Here is a 20,966-nt window from a genome sequence, read left to right as displayed (position 1 = left end):
ATGACCTCAGCACTCAAATTTAATTGACCTATGTTTGTTTTTTATTCTCCTCCAATGCAGACCTAAACCTCAGGTTCCAACACACTTCACACATTTTCTGTCTACTATTTGCACTGCTTATACTAGCTTTAAAATTTTAACCTTCACTAGTGGAACTTTCTACTTAAATTATTAATCCAATTTAATTTAAATTTTCATAAGTTATTAAAGTAGATTCCATGTGAATAGCTGATTTTCAGATTTAGCAAGTCCTAATTCAAGACAGTGCTAATGTGCAGCCTTTGGGTATTAGCTTTCCTTAAGTAATGGATAAAATAAGTTCTCTCATCCAAGATGAAATGTGAATAGCAGATGCTTTTCCTGGGGTTTAATTAATTATCTCAACACTAGACCACCCAAGAACTGGGAGTGAAGTTGGAGTTGACTATATCAATGATTCTCAGAAGTGTAGTGCTGTCTGCTAAGCTGAATACTTTTCATAATAGAAAATTTGATAAATACCTACTGTGTCCAAGATGGAATTGTCCCGGTTAAGAAATTAGAGTCACAGAATAAAACATTGCCCCTATGTCTTCTACTGTGTTTCATTTTCTTCCAGAGTCAGTAATGAATTTCTTAAAGTTAGTATACCTTTAGATGCTGGCTACCATTAAAGAAAATTCAAGTCATCTGGTATCATGGACTCAACAATATTTCCTAAGGCAATTAAGAATTATGAAAGAAACCTTTGTTAAATAAGGACTCTGAAAGTCTAAAACTTTTTGGTTGAACTTTCCATAAGTATACCCAGCTCCCAAGCAGTGTTTCAAGTATTTCAGCCTGGGCATGTCCTTGTGTCACAAACACATATGTATTCTTAGATGCCGAAAATCTGGATCATCATAGTCAAATCTACCTGGGCTGTCAGAAGAAACACAAATACCCAAAGCAGAAGGAAGTGATGAGGTATTTCATGGTGTTAACTTGAGGATTACAAAATGATTTTACTATGATCAAAAAAATGTTTTCTTTCCAAGTGTCACACTGTCTATAGTTTTCCCACTGGCTACACAAATGAACAAATGTTCTATCTGATTGTACCTACCTGAGAGGGTACTGGCTAGGAAGACAACACTCCTAGGGATTGTTCTTTAACCCAACAAGTGCAGCAGAACATCACATAAATATTTCAGAACCAGTTTTGACAAAAACAGCAGTATCACACCAACAATTAAGAGCATGCACAAATAAAGAAAGCCCCAAGTATCAGTTTTTGAGAAGGTAGAAACATATAACTCAAGATGTCAATAACTGTGACCCCAGTTGAAGTTGTAAATCAAAATCGAGCAGAATGACCTGGGGAAGACAAATGGAGTAGCTAGCCAGTAGCAGGGGTGCATGTTCGGGTTGTGTGTGGAGCCGGAGAGCTGGATTTTGTGGACTCAGTTTGCTGCTATGTGAAGGATGAATGGATGAGCTTTCTGGGACTAGTTCAAAGGTGTCCTTTGAAGTTCAGTGAGTGACTGAGATTCGCTATGCCATCCTTTGAGAGCAAGTTGTGGCACACAGCAAGGAGAGACAACTATAGTTGGGAAAGAGAGGGAACAGAAACAAAGAGGAAGGCTGAGAGAGCTTCTCTCCTTGGGATGACTATCACACCACCAGCAAAGCACTGAGTTTTAATGTTATATCTTAATGTAAGAGTCAAGGCTTTGTGCATGAGGGAAGTCAGTTGACCAGAGCCAGCAGCAGTACTCAGGACTTTCACTGAGAACTGTCTAAGACCATACTTCAGACCATCATAAAAACAGCCTGCATTTTAACGAGGCCTCAAGTTCTTCATGGGCACAATGATTTGGAGCATTTCTGTTTCTATGCGAATATCAAAATATGATATATCAACAAGTGAAAATCAAACTCTCATAAAAATCACTGTTCTCTTTTCTAAATATAAGTATGTTACATTCTTCTGACTAGGGAATGATGTCACTTTGTGTTGGTCAACTTAATTCTATTTTTTGTAATTTTTTTTATTAGTTCAAATTAGGAACAAGCTTGCTTCACATGTCAATCCCTTCTCCCTCTCCCTCTCCCTCCCCTCACCCCTCCCCTTCCTCCCCTACTCCTCACCCCATCCACCCTCCACTCCCCAAACAGGGTAGGGCCCTTGATGGGTGCTCCCCAAAGTCCACCACATCATCCTGGGCCGGGCCTAGGCCCCTTGTGTCCAGACCGAGACATGGGATGGGCTCTCAAAGACCCTTCTTACACCAGGGAAAAATACTAACCCACTACCAGGGGCCCCCTAGAGTTGGTCAACTTAATTCTAAACACAGAGGATCTGTCTACATAGTTGCTTTCCTATGATTAAAGGAAAACAGGAAATACACTTTGCCTTTCAATCAGCTGAGGGTTTGGAATTGGAAGATTAATATACCAGTTGGTCAGATTGCTTATTTTCTCTTTTCTACCTATTGCCAAACAGCTGCATGAAAATGAAAAATCAAAATATTAGGTTATTGGCTCTGCCCTACATAAACCATGTGTATATTTGGCTAAATTATTTAACTTTTGCTACTTGTAAGAAATGTAGTCTTCACACTCTAGAGAAAATAATGAGCCAGAAAAATTAAAACTTTTCAACCATTTCAAGGTAAGAAAAAAAAATCTAAGTTCCCAAAAAGATTAGATTTTTGTCTTTCAGCATTTAACACAAACTGTGAGGGTTTGTCTGTGATGTGTTTGGCTCATCCCTCTGTGATCTGGCCACACTTCCCAATGTGTGCTTATTGTAAATTCAGAATGGCTGAGAAACTTCCTGTTCAGATAGCTCATTTTCATCTGATCCCAATTTTCCCACCCAAGGCTCAGACCACCCATGGCAAATAAACAAAATTGCCACCAAGAGCTAATTTTGTAATGAAAACAATTTGAGCACAAATGTGTGAAAGCAGAAACTTCTGTTAATCTTTTCCTTTTGAATGAAGGTTTGATGCCATGATTCAATTCTTAATTTATTAATTTGCTTGCACGTGCAAGGCACAGGTCATTGTGTCCTCACTGTAGCTTTAAATTTTGAGGGTGCAGAAACATACAGTTGTTTCTATGTTGTTATTTCTAAACACAAAGCATTTTCCAGGTTGCTATTTTTTTATTAAAGGGTAATACTTATACCTCTTTCTTGATTGTTTTAAAATATGAATATTATTGATAAATATGACTTGAAAGTTAAATAACCATGAGATGTGGTGAATCCTGCATAAATATAATGTAGTTATTGAAAAAATGTGTTTTCTTTGAGACATTTTAAGATTAATAACACGTTCTTGTATCTGGGCCTATCTAGTAGTATGTAACTTAGTATGTCCAATTCTGCCATCAAAACTTTCATTTTCCAAAAGATTTCTTTCTGAATGTTGAAAGCAGCAGTTACCCCTTTTAACCCAAATAATTTTTGTGGGACTAAGACTTTTGAAAAGTTTATCAGAGCACATTTCAAAAGCACATCCATGCAAATTTGAAATTTTGAGAAAAATACATCATCATTAAATGAATTTATTGGTGTTATTTGTATTTTCATTGCTATGAGAAGAAAAGGGAGTAGAGTTCCATGAGGTTTTGACAAGATCTAATCCTAACTAGGATGCACTAGTTCATCCTAGTTTAGAACACTGACCTGGAATGGAACAGAGTAAATCATGAGATGTTCATGAGGGTATGCTAATTATCTGTGCATAAAGGTCTCTGGAGAAGACAGATTTTATTTTTCTCCCATATCACCTTTGGTCTCTGGTAGACAGTGAAACTCTCATTGAGTTATTGCACAATTTAAGGAAGAAACAGTGACTTTGAATGTTGAAAGTATTGTATTTGTAGGATTGAGATATTCAAAGAAAAGATGTTGTACAGTCTACACGATCTACAGTTTTGACATTAAGCCTGGGGTGAGGGCAAATGGAAACCAATCTTCAGTATCAAGTTGTAGTTGACAACACAGTGGTGAATGGGATGCAGAGTTTCCCTCTTCATCTTATTCTTACTCTCAATCTTCAGTATCAAGTTGTAGTTGACAACACAGTGGTGAATGGGATGCAGAGTTTCCCTCTTCATCTTATTCTTACTCTCAGTCTGCTTTGGTTCAGCTTTCACAAGTACAATCTGTTCATATACTAAAATCTGTAGAGTAAAAAGTGAAGTCATATAGGTGACTAGGACATACACACACTTCTTTCTTCCTGTAAAGAAACCAGAGGAAGCACAGTACAAGAAACGAACAAAAAAAAAAAAAAACAAAACAACAACAACAACAACAACAAAAAGCCTTGGAGAGGCAAAAAGAAAATTAGGAAAGTAGAAGACCAAAAGGAGGCAAACTTTCAAAAACAGGGAGCAGCGGTCTTTGCAAATAGTTCAGAAAAGTTGGCTTATTTGAAAGACTGAAATTTATAGATATTATTTAGTGCACAGAGGCATTTAATTGCCCTATTTAGAAGAGAACGAGAGGGAAGGGCAGGACCCTGAATTTCCCAGGTTGAGATGAACCATTTGACCCTCATTTTGAAAGGTTCCAGGACTTATTTGTCTACTAATTGATGAGTTTCAGCTTTGGACCAGTACTAGTGCTTCTGATGCCCAGATGACACTCTAGAAAATTTTCAAGGTCTAATGACCATAAACTATAGTGTGAGTCTGTTATGGTGCTCTGAAATAAATATGAGTCCACAGTTGTGCCTTAACTGTGGGCTGTGTTACAGTATAACCTGAACCTGAACCTAACATAATAGTGAATAATGCTTTCTTATGCTTAAATATTCAAGTATATTGCACCAGGAAGGGAATAATCCAGGTAAGTGATGCATATGGACACTTCATGAGAGTTCCTGTGTTGTCTATGTAAAAAGATGAGAGTTGCATATGTAAATGAGAAAGCATCACATAGCACCAACTGCCAACTCAGAACCTAGAACGTCTTGAACCTCATTTCCTCATCTCTGAAATGTGGGTAATGACAACAGCTGACAGCTTCTGGGCAGGCAAATTTCAGTTGTTATTTTTAAGGGTGTGGCTGCTGGTGGGTCGACTTCACTCCAGTGGATGGCACTATACCAGTGAGTAAATTGAACTAGATGGGTTATTTAAGGAGAAAAACAAAACAAAACAAAAAAATATAAGAGGATACAAATGGGGCAAGGCGGTGGATGGAGATTTGGGAGGAATTAGATGGAGGAAGTGGGGGGTGAATATAATCAAGCTATGTTCTAAGAACTTCTCAACACATTAATAAAATATATTAAAACAAACAGCTAACTCAGTTACAGTTGTGAGGATGGGATAGATCCCTGGCATGAAGTACAGTATCCAGAAATAACCGTAATTATTCTGGGAGGCATGAAAATGGAGGCATGAACAATGAACGGGTTAAGAACCAAAAGAGAGCATTGTGGAGAAGAGTGAATCTCTCACTGAGAAATCAAAGAGATAAAACAGACTCCATGGGTTATTGTGAAGACAATAAATGAAAAGAGGGACTGGCTCTTTAGAGGTACTGTCAGTGAGGGTGCTGTTCTAGCAAGATGGTTTTTATTTGACAGAACTCTGCATTAGTGATAGGAGGCGGCCATTATTTGTCAGGCACACCCAGATCACCTTCAGTATTGGGAGGGTGGGATTTGATGATGGATCGATCGTTAAGGGACCTTAACTTTTAAGTCCTGACAAATACCTCAGTGTTTTAAGAAATCTGGTGCATAAATATTCCCAGAATAACTGGAAAATACAGTCTCCAAGTTTCGTGGACATTTTATGTTACTTAAAGAAGTCATTAAAGATGGGCTTTGAGTGAGAAGAATGTATTTCCTCGTTAACCCAGTTAGTTTGAGTCTCTGATTTAATTACTTTGGCAGTTTGCCTTTTGATATTTTCCAGTGTTATTTTTCCCTTGGTTTTCTCCAAAATGAAATAAAGACTCAAAAACTTAATTCTGTTGCTGGCGTCACTAATGAATAATTTATTATGTTGGCTTAGAACTGTGTACCAAAGCCTCCTTAATTTTCAAAATAAAATTAGGAAACTTATCATTGGAAGACCTTGATTCTGCGCTCCTCAATAGGTCGGATTCTGCAAAGGAATGCAATGATAATTTATTTCTGTCATCTCTGAAGCTGAGGGGAGAGCAACAGCAACAACATTTTTCTTAAAGGCAAATCACACACAAAATTTCAGGTCAAGGGGATGAACAGGGAAAGAAAGCATCTTGCAAAAGCTGAGCTTCCCACCCCCTCCCACAGTTCTGGGAGGAATGACTTCAGTGGCTCCTAACTGATTCTGTCACTGTAAAATCCTACAGTCATTCTTCCACACATAAAGGACAAATAGGCAGAAAAGGAGGACCTTGATGCTTTCAGTTTTAACTCTTCACCAATAGTGGAAAAGGCAGAATGCCTAAGCTATGGCTCTGTGGCCAATAGGATGGCTGTGTGTCTCTCACATGACTGCCTGCCCCTGCCTTTCGCATGGGCTCTAATTTAGTTCAATTCAGAACTGCAGATAGTACGGTTTCCACAGGAGCAGGGATGCCTGAGCACAAGTAGCTGAGTTCCGAGGGACTTTAGGAAATGCTTCCCTGGCTTCCTGGGCGTGCAAACAGGAGTCTGCACCTGCACTCCAGTCAGGCTGGGGAGAAGCCCCTGCTCTGCCTGCAGGGACGAGGAACTACAGCAAGAAGCAGCAGTGGGGAATTGTAAGTATACATTTCTTCCCGTCTAGGGTGCTGATTAAAATAGTTTTCTGCCAGAAGCAGAAGGTTTTCGAAGATTTGTCGGAGAATTCTTTTATGTGTACTTTGAAAGGGAGCCAAGGGGCAGGGAAGTATTCCAGGGGCATTTGTTGCATGCTTTCTTATGTGGAAGATAAAGAATTAAAAAAAAGAAAAAAGAAAAAAGAAAAGTCAGGCTTTCTGCAGAGTAGCTAGCTGCAGGAGGCTACACACTGGGAATGTGCTTCAGCATGCTGCTTTGTTCATAGGGAAAAATGAAGGCACCCACATATGCACTTAGTTGATCTGCTCTCTCTTTATGTCTAATCAGGTTTGATTTGTCCCCAGGCAAAATAAAAGACAAACTTTGCTGACTCCACTGACTAGGGCACCCCACACTTTCCAGACATCTGACAGTTATTATAATTAGCCATGAAAGACTGCTAAAGACACTTGGAGGCAAATAGCTCTTAAATCTGAACAATGGCTTCAAGCCAGGGCTTTCTTTTGATTCATTTTTGAAGTGTTTTAAATTTCATAATAATGTCAGAGACCTAACTGGGTTTTGGGTTTTGTCCACAAAATTTGAAATAATGTCGGAGAACGAGTGAGGGCAGCGGAAAGTGGCCAGTGTGGAGAAGGAAAAGACAGCTTTCTGTCTTAGGAGCCAGGCCTCCATAGAAAGATTTTTTTTTTTTTAAATTCCTAATAGGGTGGGGTGAGGATGTGTGGGTGGGGAGGAAGCATGCCGAAGCTTCTTCATAGAAGAATCCTCAAAGAATAAAATATTTTAGGATGTCTTCCTGCCGGAGGGGCAAAGCTATAGCTTACATCTAAGTTGCATTTGTGGTAAGATTTTTTTTTTTTTTTTTTTTCTGGATGGAGTTTTAAACAGAAGTGACATTCAAAGCAGTGTTTTTTTTTCTTAAATTTATACAATAATTGGAAACAAATGGTAGAAAATGTTCCTACCACTGCTTTCTTTTCATATTCAGCTAGAGTAATCCAGCGATGCATTATGTCTTTCCTTCCAGAATCACCAAATCCTTAAAAAGTTCTAAGTTTAGTCTCGTAAGAAATGAAACTGCAAATCAAAACCGTGTGATTATGACTGATGAGGACTTTGGACAACAAAGCCTCTGCCCGAAAGAGAGTTTATAACAACACACTGCCCTCCCCATTTTTAAAAGAGAATATTAACTCCATCAATTATTGAAAGGAATTATTCAAAGGCTCCAGACATAACTAATTATGGCTTAGCGAGGTACTAGGGCTGAGCCGGTGCTGTAATTACAAAAGTCCAAGACATTAGGAATCTTTTTTTTTTTTTTAAAGGAGGCTTGAGCACGAATTTTCACATAATCTTTTAAAAATACACCAGTTTTTCTTTGTCTGCTCTCATGTTATCTACACCTCCCCCACCGCCGCCCACTGTGTGCTGAGACACCTGAAGGCTAGCCATAATGATCAACAGAGCTCCAGCCTGTCTGGACTCCAGCCAGGGTGCCCCCCCCCTTCTACAATCAAGGAGCTTGCACGCAATGCATGCCGAGCCTATTCCACCGCTATGTGCAGATCCGGGATGGAAGTCGTACACATACTGCGGAAAGATTAAAGACAACAATATCCCCTTTCTCCTACCCTAGACAGACTCAATTTTTAACCCTTTCATTACCTTTAAAACCAAGATGTATCAAGCACTGGAAGGCAGGTCTCCAGGGACTCTGCAACTCCCGCACCATTTCACAGAAGCACACACCTCATTTGGTGTGGAAACCCCATCTCCACGGATCCTGGCAGAATATTTGAGGATTCACAGTGTGTTAACTAAACAAAACAGAATTTGCTTGTGCGGAGAAAGCATTTTTGAACAAACTTAAGCTCTATAAGATCTCGGGGCTGTGGGGAAGGGGGGGTAAAAGTCGGAGGTCTGTGGGAAGCTTTGCAGAGGGCTGCAGAGGGTTTCTGAGGTTGCTGTACTGGAAGCATCGTTCTGTTTGCCCCGGGTGTCTTCCTCTCATTCTTTCTCACACACACACTTAAGATGCACACACCAGCCAGACAAATACATCACTCTATCACAGCAAGGCCAGGTTAGCTGGTGATGTCATCACAGATTAAATTTCGCCTTTGTGGGCAACATTTTCGATCACCTAGACGCCAGCGTCTGCTGGGTGTGTGCCCATAGGAAGTTCAAGTGTTTGTGGGGTTAACCGACACCCACAGGGAAGCAGTCTTTTATTCGGAGCCATCTCTCTGTGTATTGAAGATGTGTTTACGGGGTAGGATGGGTGTGCTTATCATGATGTGTGTAGTTAAGCAGAGTTCTCTGTTCTAGGACGCCTTATTAATATGCTGATTGAACATGTCAGAGGTGGCTGAATTTCAATATGAATACGTGTAGAAATGAACAGCATTTTAAAATCATTTGGCTCGAAATTTTACAACAGTAACCATCATTATGAATCAACATCTGTCATTTGTTATTAATTTTGGTGACTTTTAAATGATTTTTTTGCTATTACAATTCCTCAAGGGAAGGTTAATTTGTACGAATGATTGAAGTGATGTTCTCGTGCCTTTGTGAGCAGGATTCTGCATTATATGAAACTTGGATGCAGTTTGTGCAGCAGTTCACTCTATTTTTCCTTTTTACTTTGTGGGTCTTGCCCTTAAGAGTCACTCACCAAACAAGTATTCAGATCTTTATGAACATACATGTGATATTATTTTATTTTTATTGTATCAAATGGGAAAGAGATAATTACTTTTACCATACTATGTGACTGGATTTGAGACACAAATGGAGAAAAAGTCTAAATATATGCTATGCCTTAGCTATCAAGTTTTGATATGTAACTTAAGAATAATATTGAATGGTGGGGTGTTTACCAGCTTAGACATGCCTGGCATTGAAGATACAATTTTGTAAGCTCTGAAATTCATTCTCTGAAGTTCTAATTTAGGAAGAGATTTTCAAAGCACATGTATTCGAAGAGTTCCACTAATGTATTAGCAATCAATGGATTTGTTTGCCAATATATTATGTGATTGTTTAAAAGCAAGAGAATAAAAAATAGTTACTTCAATTGGTTATTGTTCAGAAAAGTTTATAGTTGAATTGACACATTTTGTTCTTAGAAAAAGCAATTTAGACAAGTTGAGTGATATTTCTGTGGTGTAACGCTCCACTGTAAACCAATAAATAGCTTTTTTGGAGGCATGACTTTCTAGCTTTATGTAAACAATCCCAACACAAACTGGACTTCTGGCCTGATGAAAACTAATTTAATTTCTTTATCAAAGAGAGCAAGTGAATAAATAGTTTTATTTAGAGTCCACCTACTTTCTGAAAGCCAGGCCTGCCATGGCCCTCTGGGGATCCAGGTTACTAGAAAGGCATCTTTCAAAGACAAGAAGATAATAGACTTGATTGAAATAGTTGGACTACGTAAGACCAATTCAAGAACAAATGGTTTTTCAGAGCATAGCGAAGAAAGAACAATTTCCTATAGTTTATTCTCCTTTCACAATGGTAATGATTTATTGGAAATGGCAGGGCGAACAGTAGATAGATGTACCCAAACAGAAAATAACCAGAGGTATTTTATGTCAGGGATGCATCAAAATTCTTGGTTTATAGAGATGATTCTCCCTCCAAGTTTCTTGTTGTAGATTTTGTTGACTATGATCCTCAGGGTTAGGAACAGTGTACACATTATATTTAACATGTACATTAAAATACAGTCTTGTGACCTCAATTTGTGTTTGTTATTATATTATGTGAGTGTTTGAAATGTTGTAAACTATGATATATTCTAATATAATGAAATTTGGATAACAACAACAACTAGCTCTGATTCTTCTAAGTGAGAATCATGCTCAAATATTGAACAAATGAGTTTATTGATGAAATAATTATTATGGGTACTTCACGGTGGGGGGGGGAAATCAACCCCAAACTCCAGTCCTAACTGAATGAACAGAACAAAAATTACTACAAAACCAAACAGTTTTTGAGTACTTGGATGATTTCTAAAAGTAGACTCAGCTGTCATAATCTCTCTTCATGAAGAGAGAGATTGTGTTTTTCAGCTTAGCCTGTAGGCTGAAGGTCTGATATTATTGTGCACAGATGCCCAGGCGCTGTTCAGAGAGCACACAGGAAACTCTGGCTGCAATAAGCAAAGAAGGGAAGCTGGTTTGGCGGCTTTATGCTGCAAATTTTATTCCTCCAATCTGGATGCATGCTACACTCAAAATTAATTTGAGTGAAGACTATCAAAGTTATTTTTGTAGCTTACAAAAGAGCCACTGTTTTGTTAGATGCCCCGTGAAGGAAGAGAGTTTGAAAAGTGATTGACTGACCCTCTGCGTGCAACCCACTCAGGCTCAGTGAGACACTGGGGTCAGACGGGTTCATGAAGCACAGATAGGAAATGAACCAAATGCATATTTGGAGGTTTAAAAAAACATTTAGGACCATTTTTGTTAAACCATACACGGATTTGGGGTTGATTTTTTGGCACATCTTTTAAAATACCAATCCTTAGTTCAGCTGAAACAACTTCTTATACGTATAGCTGAGGCCAGATGGCCGCATGCTCCTTTCTTATTTAGATGAGACTCTCCCTTTCAATAACATCTTTCTTTCCTGACCTGCTTAAAAATTCCAGCGAATGAAATCAGCAGAGGATTTTCAATTCTAATTGACCATGTGCAGAGGAAGGGCCAGGACAGAAATCAGTGGAGGCATTGTGAGCCTCAGTTCTGTCTTTGTATTTTACCCTTACTAGGCAATCTGAACTAACTGCAAATACTTACAATTTTTAACATTAAGAGAGCTGCAATACTATTCCTCAGTGAGAATTATTTGATTGATCTAACTCTCTCGTTACATCTTAAAAAAATCAGAAAGTTATCATGTACTTACACAGCTTGGTTTTCTTGGGTTAAAAAGTACATTAAAATATTAGCAATGATAGTTGAACTGAGATGAAAGAATGAAATACCATATTTATTTTTCTCATCACTTATATGAATCATTATTAGAATATATGCATGTATTTTCAATTTTCCATCAATCATCAAGAGTTTTGACTTATTGTGTATGTGAAAAAATAAAGAAAAATATTTTCCTAGAAGTTTATTCATACCTTTACTAGCAAATGTATTAGAAATAGAGGATGAGATGTATATGTATATATGTATTCAACGTAGTGTGGTGAATTCTGTATTATATATGTACATATATAGTTCAGTTAGTTATATATTCTTTGAAGGTGGATGTCTATTTTGGTAGGCATCCATTTTTTGTCGTTGGCAAGTTCTTTCTAGGGGTGTGGTGGTGCTGAGGCTTGAACCCAAAGTCCAATATGTGCTAAGCACCCATTCTACCACTGAGATATATTTCAAGCCCTGTTTTGGATAAAGTCTTGATTCAAATTATTACATTAATATTTATTTTTTTCAGTTAAAAATACTCAGATCTAAAAATCTATTTCTGGAATGGCAAACCTGTGATATCCTGACATTGTTTTGACATACAAGCTTAGAAAAAAAGTTGACGTCAAGGTGCACATTTAAAAAACAGGTAGAAATTAAGAAATCAAGACCAATTATCAATTTCACTGAAAAATCCTGAGGAGGGCTTACAGCAGACCAGTCCTTGGTTTCATGATTATACTCACTGTTTTGGGGGAGTCACCTGTCTGAGACAAGCATCCCAACTGTCCCACAAGAAATGCTTTATTACAGGCCACACTCCTGCCATGTTTGAAAATATGTCTTGGGAATGGAAACACTCGTTAGATTTAAAAAAAAAAATGGTTTTTTTTTGCGTCAAAACTATACAAAATTTGAAGTAGACTATCCTGGAATTTATAATTCTGAAGGTTGTTCTCTAATCACTAATGTATGAAGTCAATCTTTACAAACCTTGAGAAGATTAAAGTTCTGAGATCTTATAGATATCTTTCTATTATTGGCATTGTGTCCTAAAGCATTTGCTTTGATTGCTGTTCTCCTATCAAATTACCTTTTTGTTAATGATTTAGAATTGGAAAAGCCAAAGCTGGGCAGTAGTGCCACCCTTCTTTAATCCCAGTACTCTGGAGGCAGAGGCACTCAGATTTCTGTGAGTTCGAGGCCAGCCTGGTCTACAGAGTGAGTTCCAGGACAGGCTGTAAAGCCACACAGAGAAACCTTGTCTCGAAAAGCCAAAAAAAAAAAAAAAAAAAAAAAAAAAAAAAAAAAAAAAGGAAAAGCCAAGTAAGTTCATAGTCGTGATTTACCCAAAGTGATTATGTATAAAGTATTAAGAGATCAAAATTATGTACTAACAACAAAATGACAGTAAAGTGGCATCTAAGGTATTAATTCATGAAGAACTAAATCTCATCCTCTCCTTCAGAACCACAGAGTTTATTTAGTCATGAATTGTAGCTGGAATATATAAGATGATGGATAATTGGATCGTCAGAATTATTAAATTGCTATTGAAATTTTGGTTCATTCCTACTAAATAATCAAAATGTACATTTAAATAAGGATGATGACTCTAGACTACTTCCATTTTCTTCTTTTCTGTAGTATGATTGGCTACATATTCTTCTTTTCTGTGGTATGATTGGCTACTATGCAAGTTTTGATTATGTGGTGTCAAGTTTGATTACAAATATTTAATACAACGTTAACTTTACATCTCATTACAATGAGTGTCAGTATTTTTAACTTATATAGGTTTGTGGTTGATACTCTTGCTCTATTTTGCTCCATGAATCCTAATTTTCATTTAGGTAAAAAAAAAAAATCCAGGAAAAATTACAGTCAGTTATGGAATCTTTGCAGCTGTGTGAAATGTCTGCCCTCACTGTAGCCCCTTTTCCTGTCTGTGAAACTGTGGGAATGACTCTGAGATAGAGATCCATGGGAAACTCAGGCCCCCCTCAGCTCTCCTTGGACACCATTTGCAGTTTTTCCTTTCTTAGGACAGTTCCCCAGCTTAAACTCTCCTCTACAGCAGTCAGCACCTCCCATCCAGTTTGACGTGAACTCAGCCATCGCTTTTCAGTGAGCTTTGGCCTCATCCTTCTTTGGGAGTTTTATGAGTCATGCACACACTAGTGCGCTCTTGTGTTGTTTTCTAATTTTATATTCTTAACTGTAAAGGAAGTGGGGCTATCTGGATAGATGTGAGGATAAATATAGGGGCTCACACAGATGTCTTTGGCATTCTGAAGGTCTGCAGTGTCGTAAATAACAAGCCACCAAATTTGCCTTTGTGGCTGTCACTCCCAGTTTCCGCAGTGAGCCCACCTCCAAGTGGAAGCGTTCTCTCATTTAATATGCTCAAGGTGGAAGCCCAGTTTATTCTTGTGTTCCTCTTGAGTAAGTTTGCTTCCTGGAGGAAAATCACTGTTTTAAAAGAATGTGTTAAAAAAAAAAAAAGCCACAAAGGTTAAAGAGAAGAACCAGAAGACAAGTGTACAAGCGTGACATTATTCCAATAAAATTATGAGAGTACAAACTGTGTCACCTAAGCTGAAGTTAGAAGAGTCTCAAAATGTGGACATTTTCAGCACTCATATGCACATATAGAAACTCATATGTAAATTTAACTTCTTTGTGATAGTAAGTGAGAAAAAGACAATTCCTTTTAAGGTTTTAAGTCTTCATTTAAGTCTGCCACAGTGGAAATATTCATGAAAGAGACACGTTTTGCTGACTGTGTAGTTGTTTGATGGTCTTGATCCATTAGTCATTTACCAGAATTTTATTGAAAACGTTTTAGGAGAAAAGCCCTCAACCAGTACTCGGTCTTAGGAAACACTTAGAGTGCCTCTCGTCCTGGAAAGAGTTATGGATGGAAGCTAACAGTGACATTCTTTAGTTAAGAAGAGGATGCAAAAGGGTTAAAGTTTAAAATCCTTTTGAAGAGGAGGCGGGTTGGATGGGTGGGGGTTTCCTCTAGGCTAAGCTGCCAGTGATTTGGTTGTATTTATGGATTATACCACATGTTGAAAAGAGGAAAATCAGATGGAAGATGACTCTGCAGGGGGCGTCTGGACTTTTCACTGATGCTAAAGTCTGTTTAGTCAATGCTTATTAAGGCCTGGTTTTGACCTTTGCCCCTTCACTTCTCCCTGTTCCAGGTGCAACATTTGTGCAAGTGCTCGGCCATTATTGGGTGCTCTGAGCAAACTTCCAGACCTGAAAGAACAGACTATGTTGAACATTCAAACACTGCAAGGTGGTTGTGATGGGTACATTTTTCAAGGCTCTGTAAAGTTAGAGCCACTTCCTTTGTAATTAATAAGCAGTGAATATGACTCTTCTTTAAGCTATAACTGAGGCTGTTAAAGTATAATTTGCACCTAAAACACCTTAATATATTAGTATTGTAATATTTTCGAGAATATCTAAAATAGACACTTCTTCCCAAACTATGTCTCTTTCTAGGGAGCATAGATATTTTATATAGGTATTTCTTTTTAAATCTTTGTACTCATGTGTATTCTAAAATGTATACTCTTATATTGCCCATTCTTAAAAGATGATTTTATTTTATAAAGCATAACTAAGAGAGAGAAAACGACGGAAGAGAATAGTATTTGGAAAATATTTTTACAATGATATCTTATAAACTGTATTTATGTGTTTATATCATGTTTGGTAAGTATTTATAGTTTGAGTGAAACAACTACACTTATGCCTCTAAAATCTAATGATGAAATGCATGCATGTAACATGAGATGGCTCAACACTCAATCACAGAACACACGTGAGAAAGTTAGACAGCTATTAAACCACATTTTAAAAGAATGGGGATTTTACTTTATTTTAAATGTATTTTTGAATTCCAAGGAAAATAACATCTCTGACTTTTGACCAGAACCATGATTTAAAATTCCACTGGTGGAGTTATATACAAATGTTTTTTTGTGGCTAGAAAAATATAGAGCAAACTTCATACTAATTTTAAGCTATTTCAAACTATACAGAAAATTGAAGGCAAAAATAATATTTATATCCAGGTGTCTACTATCAAGATTTATAATTTTTAGTGTTTTGCTTTATTTATTCCAAACAATTTTTATAAAATTAAAATACAGTTAAAGACCCCAAAACTATGTCCTGATTTCCCTCTAGCTATAGAGTGGAGGCCTGCCTTATAGTTGGTTGATCAACTTTTATATCTCTATTTTCATGGTTTAATCAGTTATATGTCAGAAACTATTAAACATAAGACATCATGAATAAAATTCTTAAAACTTATCTTAAAATCAAGGAAGGGGAGGGGACAAAGTGGTTGCCGTTAGATACATATTCACTTGTATAATTTGGTGGCTGTTGTGGTAATTAAATATAAAGACATTCAGAATTTTTTTGGATGGCAGAAATTGAGAAAACCTGTATCTAGCTTCCCTTCCTTCAGTACCTTTACAACTCAGTATTTTAAACCATGTTTGTATAGTGCATAAGGCATGGGTAGCAAGGACATAGCATTATTCCTGTTTATCACATTCCCTTGCATTCAAGGATCATATATTAGAGTTATCTTCATTCATAAGTGCATTCATCTTCCTCACTTTAGTAGATGATTGTAAGGATGCTTTATTTTAAAATATTCTGAGGAACTCCCAGAATTACACTAAGCTTGGTTTGTGAAGGAAATTCAGTAATATCTTACATAGTTATAGAAATGAACAATGACATTGGGATAATTTTTTTTTCTGTTGGCTTCTTCATTTGGAGTCAAATGTCCACCTTAAAAAGAAGAAGTGAATGTATTTCTGGAAAAGTCTCTTATTTGTACATGTTGTCACTATAGATGTGCATTCACCAAGGGTTGTTACTACAGATGTACTTTAGCCACATGGTGATATATTCTGATGCAGACTTGTCAGGGGTCTTTCTGAGCATGGGCATTAGAGTATAAATCTCCATCATCACTTCATGTGTTATCTTAAACAAAATCTAAGCAAGAAAACTTCAAAACACATGGGTAAGATGAATGGTTTCTTTTATAGATTTCCTAGTAATTAAATTGCATGCACAGAGTATATGAAGAGACATCTGTAGTAATTTACAACTTAAGCCAAAAACCATAACACTTCAAATGAGGTTAGATACTTAAAGGCAAGTAGTCATGTAAGCTATAGTCGGCTTCCATTCATAAACTACATGCTATCTCAAGATTGGGCAATTAGAATCCAGTAATAAACATTGATGAGAGACAATGGCCTAACATGACTCAAATATAATGACCAAAGAGTATAAAGGCTTCATTTTTTTCTAGCTTTCATTCAGAGTTATCACAAACCTCACTAAATATAACCATGCATTATTTTATTCTAGATGTACAGAAAAACTAATACAATGATTTTAACTATAGTGTTTCTTTAAAAAAAAAACACATGTTTTTGCTTCACAGTCAATCTTAGATTATCTTCACATGTATTCTGTAGATGAAGCCCTTTATTTAGACATATTTTCATTATAGAGGAAACTAAAGAATAAGGCTTTTATAAAGGCTCTCATCTTATGGTTTTATCCCAAGAATTACAGATGTATGTGCTAGTATTTTAGTGAGAGTTTTTCTTTTTTTTTGTTATCTTCAGCCGTTTATATCCATTAGCCTTTAAATTACCACTATTCTGTCATTTCAGCTAATTACATAGTTGATGTCACTTGGCCATTTTTGTTATTTTTCCATCATCCTGATCAATTCATTAACAGTTTTTCAAAATCCTCATGTCTGGCTGTCACTATGTTTAATCAACAAATAAGAAACACCTTGGTAAGCACCAAAAAAGGATGCTTTCTCTGGAAATGTGATGACTTTCTAATCCGAACAGTGTAATTATTCTCTATAGACCTCTGGTTTCTTACCAGTGACTGACAAAGTTTGAGCAATGTTTACATCTCTCTCTGTCAGTATGATTAGACCATTACTGACCGATGAGCTCTGGGCTCTCAAAATACTCTATATGTTATACAAGTGTTCTATCTTTTTAAAATGTAGACTCACCTTTATAAAACATCATCCTTTTAAATTTATTTTCCTCTTTAAAATGTCACTGGTCCTGAACTTTTATTCCTGTGCATCTCTTCTGGGGTATAGCTTTTGCTGGACCCCACTGCTGTCCTGTGGATAAGTATCATCTGTGAAAATCTCATAGCTGAACAGGTCAGATATGTTTGATAACATGCTGATAAAGCATTCAAAGTGAGGAAACCTTGCTACTCACCCACTCATGGGTAAGGATGCTATTGAAGACTCTCCAAAATTCTGTGGTCATCTGAGAATACTCAGTAGCCTAGCAACAAGGGGTAGGACTCAACTGCTACCATTGGAAAACCATGATTTGACCCTGGCATTCCCAGGCACTGACCAGTATATAAATAGGAAGAATTAAATAATGGGTGTTTCCAATGTATCATGAAATGTACTAAGTTTTAATTTGGCATTGTCACCATTTTTATTAAAAGGAAGTTAATACTTGAGTGAATGTTGAGATCTTTGCCAATGTTTTTCCTCTGAATCGTAGCAATGCAAACCTGTTCAGATATCTTGTTTGTGAACAACTTGCCTTGTAAATTCTCCTGCTAGTTAAGCCTATGCTCCAGTTTAATGAGGCTTGCAACTGTGGTGAACAAATGCTTTCTCACATTGGGAATGGCCATAGAGATTTGAACTTAGATTTTCAAATATCAGACACAAAAATACTACCAAAAGCCAGGACTGCAGCATGAGTAATGGGACCTCACAGAGGAACATATTACATCAAATTATTTAAATAATGAGTATAATATTCACTTCAGCTGTTATCAAGCTATAGAAGTTTTAACTATGTTGAAATTATTTTTCTAGTGTGGTCCCTATAAAAGACTTAATTTGTTCATTTAACAAATGGTAATCAAACAACCACTCACAACATGCCATGAATTTGACAGCAACAAATTTCTTAAATCTATTTGTGTGTCCAAACTATCTCCACTTCTCAAGTAGTCTACAAACAGAGTAGATGCAAACTGAATGGCTTTTGTAAAAACTCAAATGCACACAATCCATTGTTAATGACTACATTTGGCCTTGAAACCCATTACTTCTGTGTCACTTTTGAGTGTATAGGTCTTAATCCTCTTACAAGACATTTTTAAATGAAATGTTAATCTAAAGAAAGAACTGAATTGGACTAGAAATTGTCAGTGCCTACTAAAGTGTGCATTAAATATAACATTTTGTTAAAATAAGAGTTCTTTTTTTAACTGAAGGTCAGTCATTTTAAGTAAAAATTCAGTGTTCAAGAGATTTAGTTCATAAAATGATGCAACATTATTTTCTGCCGAAAAATCCAATAGATTACTAGAGCATTAAAAAAAATTGAATCCAAGCAGGTTGGCAGGGGTGCACACCTTTAATCCCAGCACTTGGGAGGCAGAGGCAGGCAGATCTCTGAGTTTGAAGCCAGTCTGTTCAACCTATGGAGTGAGTTCGAGGACAGCCATGGCTACACAGAGAAAGTGTCTCAAATAAATAAATAAATAAATAAATAAATAAATAAATAAATAAATAACCACCACCACCAACAACAACAAAACCAAACCAAAAACAAAAAATGAATCTGGGGCAGAGAGATGGTTCAGTGGTACTGCAGATACTGCTCTTGCAGAGGACCTGAGTTTGATTCCCAGCACCACACACTTACAGGATACTCCCCCAGAAAATCTCCAAGTCCCTGATATCAATATGTGCAATTTCTAGGGAGCATGAGGAATCTATCCATCTGCCTCCAATGTCATTAAGGTGAATTGCAAATTAGTAAAAGACTAAATAAGCCACTCCTCATGAGTAGGGTATACAAAAGAAAAGTAGAGAGACAGTGTTGGTGAAACTGATAGAATGTAGGAGCTGTTCAACAGTAAAAGTGAGACTCCAGGAACCATAGCAAGTCTGAAAGCAACAGAAAACAAGAATTCGTTGATGAGCAATTCTCCCAAATCAATGACCCTATGGGCTACTGAGAATCACACTCCACAAAATTCAGTGTTTATTATATAATTGTAGGATTTGGGAGCATTTACTCCTGTTGTCATCCTGAAGAATTTCAATTTTTTGGAACATGCTGAAGATTCCTGAGAATTTTCTTGATATTTCTGTTCATTTAGGATTATATAGGTGTGTTAGCTTGCTCGGTTTAAATTCAAGAGTTTCACAAATAAAATGTTACATGAACTTGAGAATATTGGTTTACTTCTTAAACCTTGACAAAGAAACCGACGACCATAATAACATGTGTATGACTAAAAATTCTGTAGTGTGTTCATTATCCAACCCACAATCAAGATTTTTTAGGAAGATGAGACACCCAACAAGAATGTTCAGGAATTGACTTATATGCCTTCTTCAAGAAAGAAGCTGATTTTGAGTCAGAGTTTCACATCTAAAAGCTTTCAGTTGAAAGCTTAGGAAGTCACGAGGGAGATTTTAAGGGTTGCACCACACTTCTGAGTAAATCAAAATATGGTGGGGAAAAATTAAATCAAAGAAATCAAGAGTTTTGAAAACTCTATATACCTAGTTGCATATTTTAATCCAGAAAACCCCCATGAAATCTCTACACAGAATATTGTCAACAATTTTAGATAATTAAAGCATGAATTATATAAATTTTTACTGCCTTTCTCAATAGGTATTTATGATTGAACACTTAGATTCAGTTTGGCCCTTTCATAAGGACTATAGTGACTTCTTTCATTTGAACAGAAGGCACTGCGGGATAGACTTCTGGGCTTATGGTGAATGACTTATGGAGAGGCTTAATACAGTTATAAAATGGCAAACATTTCTGATATGTTTTTGAGGCGTTATGTCAGTTTTGGTGGACTAATAGAATATTGAATATTGAGTAGATAAAGGAGATTAAAAACCAGAAAACTGATGAGCTGTGAGGAAATATGACTGGCCTCCAATGATCTTCTTGAAACAAATATAACTGCTGTAAAAACGAATTTTATATTTAGAACAACAGAAAGAAGCAGCCATTGGCTTTACTTTTGTACTCCTGTTGACACCACCAGGCTTCAACAGGTAGTCCTAATCCAGTGGTCACGCAGATGACCCTGGCTACACCAAATGAGTTACACAAGAAAACCAAAAGTAGTGAATCTGGGAAAAGGACAGGTAGGGAAAGGAGGTAACAGGAAGAGAAGGGAGATACGAGAGCAT

At 36.9% G+C, this 20,966-nt stretch overlaps 1 long non-coding RNA gene across 1 annotated transcript in view; it reads left to right on the top strand.

Annotated features, from left to right (window-relative positions):
* Positions 1-6,502: 6,502 nt before the first annotated feature.
* LOC118238890 overlaps positions 6,503-20,966 on the top strand; it is a 37,354-nt gene continuing 22,890 nt past the window's right edge. Inside the window, exon 1 of the long non-coding RNA XR_004770286.1 lies at positions 6,503-6,718. This is a non-coding gene — a long non-coding RNA (uncharacterized LOC118238890). The remainder of the gene's footprint in view (positions 6,719-20,966) is intronic.

This window comes from Cricetulus griseus, chromosome 5 (assembly GCF_003668045.3).
Source record: "Cricetulus griseus strain 17A/GY chromosome 5, alternate assembly CriGri-PICRH-1.0, whole genome shotgun sequence".
NCBI classification, from domain to species: domain Eukaryota; kingdom Metazoa; phylum Chordata; class Mammalia; order Rodentia; family Cricetidae; genus Cricetulus; species Cricetulus griseus.
The sequence above is the reverse complement of the archived record's forward strand: the minus strand, read 5'-3'. Positions and strand labels throughout refer to the sequence as shown.